The sequence below is a fragment of the Lactuca virosa genome, chromosome 8 (assembly GCF_052849685.1).
Source record: "Lactuca virosa cultivar CGN04683 chromosome 8, Lactuca_virosa_CGN04683_v6, whole genome shotgun sequence".
Taxonomy (NCBI): Eukaryota; Viridiplantae; Streptophyta; class Magnoliopsida; order Asterales; family Asteraceae; genus Lactuca; species Lactuca virosa.
Genome location: NC_136433.1, coordinates 384618378 through 384625916, shown reverse-complemented (window position 1 = coordinate 384625916; position 7539 = coordinate 384618378).

The window sequence follows — 7539 nt, the reverse complement described above, 5'->3', positions numbered from 1 at the left end:
CATGGATAATTCACATCAATAATTTTCAAGAATCATATAAACTAATATAAAACTTGAAACTTTGAAAATTATCTTTGAAATTGGATAAGCACAATCATTACCACATCAAAAACAAGTTTATTTGTTCAAAAATAGTTTAGGGTAATGATTCTAGTCCAATTCTAGCTTTAAAACTCGAAATTCTGCATCCAGGAGCACCAACTCGTCGAGTGCATGAACTGACTCGATGAGTTGGTCAGTTTTTAAGGTGGACTCAGCGAGTCTGTCAGTGGACTCGGCGAGTTCACTGTTCACTCAGCAGAAAATCAATTTTCTAAGCTTTGAAAACAAGTAGCATCAAGTATAATTGAAAACCAGCCTAGGATCTGAAACCACTGAAGGGTTTTGAGCATTCTAACACTCCTGAGGTGTGCATGCAACCCTAGAAACCTTAGATCTATGTTTTCTCTATTATACATGCAAACTTTCATTTTTCCAAGGTTTCATCCTAACTAGCCTACCATTAAGTATATGTAATACAAAAATCTAGTAGAATGACATACCTTTTCTTGTAGCTTGATTCCTTAAGCCTTTAAGAGCCTAGCACCAATAATGTGAATGCCTCAAATGGAACCACAAATCACCACCAACAAATGGATGAACTTGAGAGAGTATTACTTGCACTCAATTTCAGCTAGCACTCTTGTGTGTATTCTTAGTGGCCGGTTTTGCTAGCTAGAGGGGTTCTTATATAGTGTGGCTCAATTAGGGTTACACCATGCAAACCCTAATGTGCATGACTTTCCACATTCCTCATGCTCCATGAATTTTAACCCTCCATGGAGTATCCATGGGTTACCACATGGGTTTAGCCCAACATAAGGAATCATGGATCATTAGCCCACTTCATAAGAATGAATGATTTACACAATCAATCCCCATATATTTAATTAGTCTCTTTTGATCACAAAATTAATTCCAAATTAATTCTTGATCAATACTAATTAAATAATATGATTTCATATTAATATAATAGAACTTATAATATATTAATAAATCATAAATAACCTCTTCTCAAAAGTCCATCCTTACAGATTGTTTTGGTGAAGTGCAACCCAAATGGACCATGCTACTCTCGGGTCAAGTACATACCAAATGTAGTTCTGGACTTAGACACCTTATCCAACATCAACCCCCTCCTCACCCAAATCAACCCAATTATCAACAACCACAACCACAAAACCAAAACAACCAACCTCAAAACAATGCTCTTCAAGTTCAACAACAACATGTCCATCAACCACAACAACCCATTTACTAACAGCTTAAAATATACCAATATCCTATGTACCCACAACAATAACCCCTCTACAATCAATATCCTATCTATCAACCTTATCCACCACAAATGTTCAATCACCAACAATACCCATACCAACAACCTCCCAATTACATGCAACAAAATCCTAACCCACCCAATTCTCTTAAGAGTTGACAGTTAGACAAATGATGGAAACAAATGTTACGCACACACCTCTTGTTATTGTTTATCCCGCAAATTGTCGAGGAATTGAATTAAAGTCAAGTTTCATACATCAAATCACCAAGTTCCATGGTTTGGATAGAGAAGACCCTCAAAGGAACTTGAAGTCTTTTTATATGATATGTGTTAGTATGTTTTCCAAACATGTGACATTGGATGGTTTCAAGTTAACTGCCTTCCCACTCACCTTGGGAGATAAAGCTAGAGAGTGGTTATTCATCTTACCACCGGGATCTATCCACACATGGGAGGATTTACTCAAAGCCTTCAACAACAAGTTCTATACCACTTCCCGGATATCAAGTCAAAGGAGTGACATTTTGGGGATTCGTTAAGGGGAGAATAAGACTTTTCATGATTTTTTCGAGCGATTCAACAACATTTGCACAAGTTTTCATCAACACAATATGCCCGAAGTGTTGGATTAGGTGTCTAAGCCCATAACTATAATTGGTATGTACTTGACCCGAGAGTAGCATGGTCCATTTTGGGTTGCATTCACCAGAACAATTTGATAGGATGGATATTTGAGAAAGAGGTTATTTGTGATTTATTAATATATTATAAGGATAATATATTAACTGATAAATCATATTATTTAATTAGTATTGATCAAGAATTAATTTGGAATTAATTTAGTGATTAAAAGAGACTGATTAAATTAACGGGGACTGATTATGTAAATCAGTGATACATATGGTTTGGGCTAATGATCAATGATTGATTTGTGATGGACTAAGATTATGAGATAGTCCATGAAGTGTTAGTCCAAATCAATTGTTGGATCATAAGCCTAAGTGTAAGAATTAGGGTTTACAAGTGACTCTTGCAATTCTACATTATATATGTAACCCCTTTAACCCTAAAATCGACACTTGTGTTCCATAAGAAAACCTAGATGATTTTTGGTGGTTCCTAACCTCTCTCTCATTATCCTCCATTTGTTCATGGTGTTTTGTGAACCATTTGAAGCATCAGACTTGAGGTGTTAAGCTCTTGAAAGGCCAAGTTCTACAAGCTACAACAAAGAGGTAATCATCTAACTTGTTTTTATGTTTAAAATATCAATGTTGTATGCTAGTTAGGCTTCATGCTTTGGATAATATGAAGTTGCATGTATAATTAGAGAAAACTTAGATCCAAGGCATTAGGGTGGTATGTGCACCATAGGAGTGTTATAGTACCTAAAACCCAACACGAAGAACTACTTCTTCAACAATTTTATGAGGGTATGAATGAAAAAGATCAAATGATGATTGATTCTTCAAGTAGTGGTGACATATTCAACAAGACACCTCAAGAAATAAGATCACTTTTCGGTACCATTTCTCAAAATCAAATAAACTTTAGGACTCGAAATGACATGAAGAGAAGTTCCCCGCAAGTTGTTGGTGAAGTTAGCAACACCCAACGTTTGGAATCAAAACTCTTCGATTTGACTAATGTGTTGAGTCAAATGGTGGTGGGAAGTGGTCAACAGTTGATGGTTTGTGGCCTTTGTGCAATGATAGGGCATTATAGGCATAAGTATAGAGGATGTTAGTGTAATGGGAGGATATCAAGGTCAACCAAGACCCACGAGATTTCAAAATACCTACAATTCCAATTGGAGGGATAACCCAAACAACCAATTCCCACAAAAGCAAAACCCACCACATACTTTGATGAGACCTCAATATCCCCAAAGGCCTTCCTTTCCACAAATTACCCAACCAAAATATACACCACAAACATCTCACCCCCCTCCAAATTACCAATAACCTCAACAACAAGCACAATCAAGTGGTAACTATCAAACGAATCTTCAAGAACTCGTTACTTCTCTTGATCAATGCCAAACACAATTTCAACAAGAGACAGATAACACATTCTCCAACATTCAAGCATAAATTGGAGACTTAGCTACTGCTATCAAAATAATGGAACAACAGGGTAAACTTCCATCTCAAATCAATAAATATCCGAATGTGAGTGCAATAACTTTGAGAAGTGGAAAAACTCTTGGAGAAAGCAACCTAAAAAAAGCCTCTACAAAAGAAGAAGATGAACTTTGTCGAACCTAAAAAGGTGGTAATTCCTCCAAAGGAACCGGTTGTCCCAAACATTGATCAAACTGAATCTTCTAACAACCCTATCAAGCCATTGGTCATACCGCCACCCTTCCCCTCCCGATTAGCCGTCTCAAATAAAAAAAGAGGAAGAGAAGGAATTATTTGAAAGTTTTTGTAAGGTCCAAATCAACATTCCACTATTGGTTGTCATTAAGCAAATTCCAAGTTATGCAAAATTTCTCAAGGATTTGTGCACCAACAAGAGGAAATTCAAGGCGAAAGAAAAGATTCAAGTTAATGTAAACGTATCCTTGGTTATCCAAAAGAAATTACCTCCCAAATGCAAGGATCCGAGAATGTTTTCTATATCTTGCACTATTGATGATTTACATGTTGAAAGTGCCTTGTTAGACCTTGGGGCCTTGATCAATGTGATTCCATATTCAACCTTTCAATCTCTGAATGTTGGACCCTTGGAAGAAACCGAAGTAATTATCTAATTAGCGGACAAGTCAATTGTGTTTCCAAGAGGAGTGTTGGAGGATGTGCTAGTACAAGTAAATACACTTGTCTTTCCCACAGATTTATGTGTCATTGATTTTGAAGATAAGACTCCCTCCAAATCATATATGATCCTCCTTGGAAGATCTTTCATGAATACCACTCACACGATCATTGATGTCCACAAAAGGGAAGATCACTATGAAGTTTGATGGAGAGACCATTAATTTCAACATATTTGAAGCAATGAGGTACGCTAGCAACATTTTTCCATTGTATCGGGTTGATGTGATTGAGCCAATAACCCAAGAAGTGTTTGATTTATCTCATGGGGATATTTGAAAATGGCACTAAATATGGGCTTTGATTGTGAGAGTTTGAAGGAAAAGTTGAACATGTATACGTTGGAATCCGAAATTGAAGATATTGTGAAGACTTTGGAAGTTATCAAGTCAAAAAAGAAAGATATCTCTCAAGTTTCCTTGTCTCATTTACCAAACAAGATGCCTCCTTCCATTATCTACTTACCTACACTCGAATTGAAAGTCTTACCTAGCCACTTGATGTATGCTTACCTAGGTAAAGACGAGAATCTTCCAATGATTATCTCCTCTCAGTTGATAGATTTTGAAGAAGACCAATTAGTTATGGTTTTGAAAGATCACAAAGAGGCCATGGGGTGGACAATAGTAGGTATAAAGTAGATAAGCCCTAATGTATATGCACACAAGATTCTCATGGAAAATGATTGCAAATCTTGGGGAGAGACTCAAAGAAGATTATATCCTCCAATGATGGAAGTGGTCAACAATGAAATAATAAAAAGGTTCAAAAGGTACAAAGAAAAGAAAAAGACATTTCTTGACAAGCACATAACCTAAAAACACTTTATTCTGGGTCAAAAGGTTCTTCTTTATCATTCACGCTTAAAGCTATTTACGGAAAAATTGCGATCTCGATGGCACATACCTTTTATTGTTGTAAAAGTGTTTGATCATGGTGCGGTTGAAATCAAGAGTTTAGACACGGATCAAACATTCAAAGTGAATGGACACTATTTGAAACCATTTTATGAAGGATTGACACGGGAAAATTCGAAAACATCACACTAGAAACCCTAGTTTATGAAGACTAAAAAAAGCGGGACCTTGTCTTGGCAAAGATGTTATATAAATGCATTGTGAATAAATAATCTCCGTTTGAAGTTTGGATGCTTCTAGGCTTCAATTTGGTGAACAATAAAGCATGATGAGTATTAGCAATGATTTTGGTGAAGGTTCTATGATGATTACTGGCCATACGAGATGAACAAGGACTTGGTGGAAAAGTACCACGAACAAGCTCGTCAGGAAAAGTATGAAGTGGTAAAGTCCCTCATTACCAACAAGATGAAGGACATAAAGTCTGTCAGCAGCCACTTGCAACGAATGCAACGATATGTGGAACGCTTGCTAAAGCCCAATGTGAACTTTGATGAGGATTTGGCTATTGACATAGTCTTGCACTCATTGCCCAGTTTTTATGATCAGTTCATAATGACTTATCATCTAAACAACCAAGAGACCACATTGGCTCGAATTCAGAGCTTGCTACGAACCGTTGAAAGTGGGATGAAGGGAAAAAGTTATTGCCTCCACTCTACTACTGTTGCTCCTGTTTTGGCTATTAGGCAAGGAAAGGGGAAGAAAAGGAAGGTTCCTCCCAAACAGAATTGGAAAGGAAAGTCCCAGGTTGGGTCCTCAAGAAATGGACCCAAAGGAAAGGCCAGTTCTGAAGCTCCTTTCACCTCTGATCCTAAAGAGGTTACTTGCTTTTACTGCCATGAGAAAGGGCATTGGAAACGAAGCTGCCCTAAATACTTGCAAGACATAAAGGATGGCAAGGTGAACCCAACCTCGATAGGTATTTACACTATCTTATCTAAAAACTCATCATATTATCATTCTTGGGTCCTTAATACAGGATGTGGTTTTCACATTTATTTTGATTTGCTGGGGCTAAGAAAAAGTGAGGATGTGGAGCATGGGAGAATGAACCTGATCATGGGCAATAGGAGATCGTCACCTGTTACCAAGATTGGAATTTATAAATTAGTGCTTAGTAGTGAGTTATGTTTGGATTTGAACAATTGTTGTTATTCGTCAGAGATGACATGAAACATCATTTCATTTCATGCTTTATATAAACAAGGTTTAGATATTCTTTTGATAATGAGAATGAATCTATTTATGCTTATAAAAATGGAGTATTTTATTTTGAAGCATTACCTTGCGATGGTGTGTATGAAACTGTGATGGTTGTAGACAATTTAGGTAATAGTGTTCTTCAAATTGATTCGTCTAATAGTTTAGACAAAGCATGCTTGTGGAATTTTCGTCTTGGACATGTCAACAAGAAAACCGTTGCCCAACTCCAAAAGGATGGAGTGTTGGAATCATTTGACTTAAGGTCAGATGATACGTGCGAGTCTTGTTTACTTGGAAAGATGACAAAATCACCTTTCACTGGTTTTATTGAAAGAGGTGAAGGATTGTTGGATCTCATACACACAGATGTGTGTGGTACCTTCAGATCCACCACAAGGGATGCAAATCGATTCTATGTGACTTTTACTGATGATTATAGCGGATATGGCTATATCTACTTAATCAAGCACAAGTCAGAAACCTTTGAAAAGTTCAAAGAGTTCAAACAAGAAGTCGAGAATCAATTGCGCAGGAAGATAAAGATGCTTAGATCCGACAGAGGCATTGGGTATCTTAGTATCGAGTTCCACGACTACCTCAAGGAATGTGGAATAGTTTCACAATTGACACCTCCTAGGACACCATAACTTAATGGTGTGGCTGAGAGGCGTAATCGAACCTTGTTGGACATGGTTTGTTCCATGATGAGTCGAGCTTCACTTCCAATCTCATTCTGGGGGTATGCCTTAGAGACTGCCGCCCACATTCTTAATCTTGTCCCAACAAAGAAGGTTGCCAAAACACCTCACGAAGTGTGGACATGGAAGGTTCCCTCATTGGCACATATCAAGGTTTGGGGTTGTGAAGCTTTCGTTAGACGAGAAACTCACAACAAGCTTGAACCTCGAAGTGAGAGATGTATTTTCATCAGCTACCCATAAAATTCTTTTGGATATTTGTTCTACAGACCTAGTGAATTCGCGGTCTTCGTAGCACGAAGGAGTGTCTTTCATGAAAGAGAGAGAACTTATATACAAAGAGGATAGTGGGAGTACTATTGATCTTGAATAAATTCAAGATTCAAACGATGAAGGAACCTCTAATAGTAGCGCTCAACCTGAGGAAGAAATTCCAGTTGAACCAATTGACGAGTCGTTACCTCTTAAGTGTTCCAGTAGAATTAGAATGTCACCTGAGTTGTATGGTTTTCATATAACTACAAATGGTGATACGTTTACCAGTGACAGTACACTGGTAAATTTGGATGAACCTTCTAACT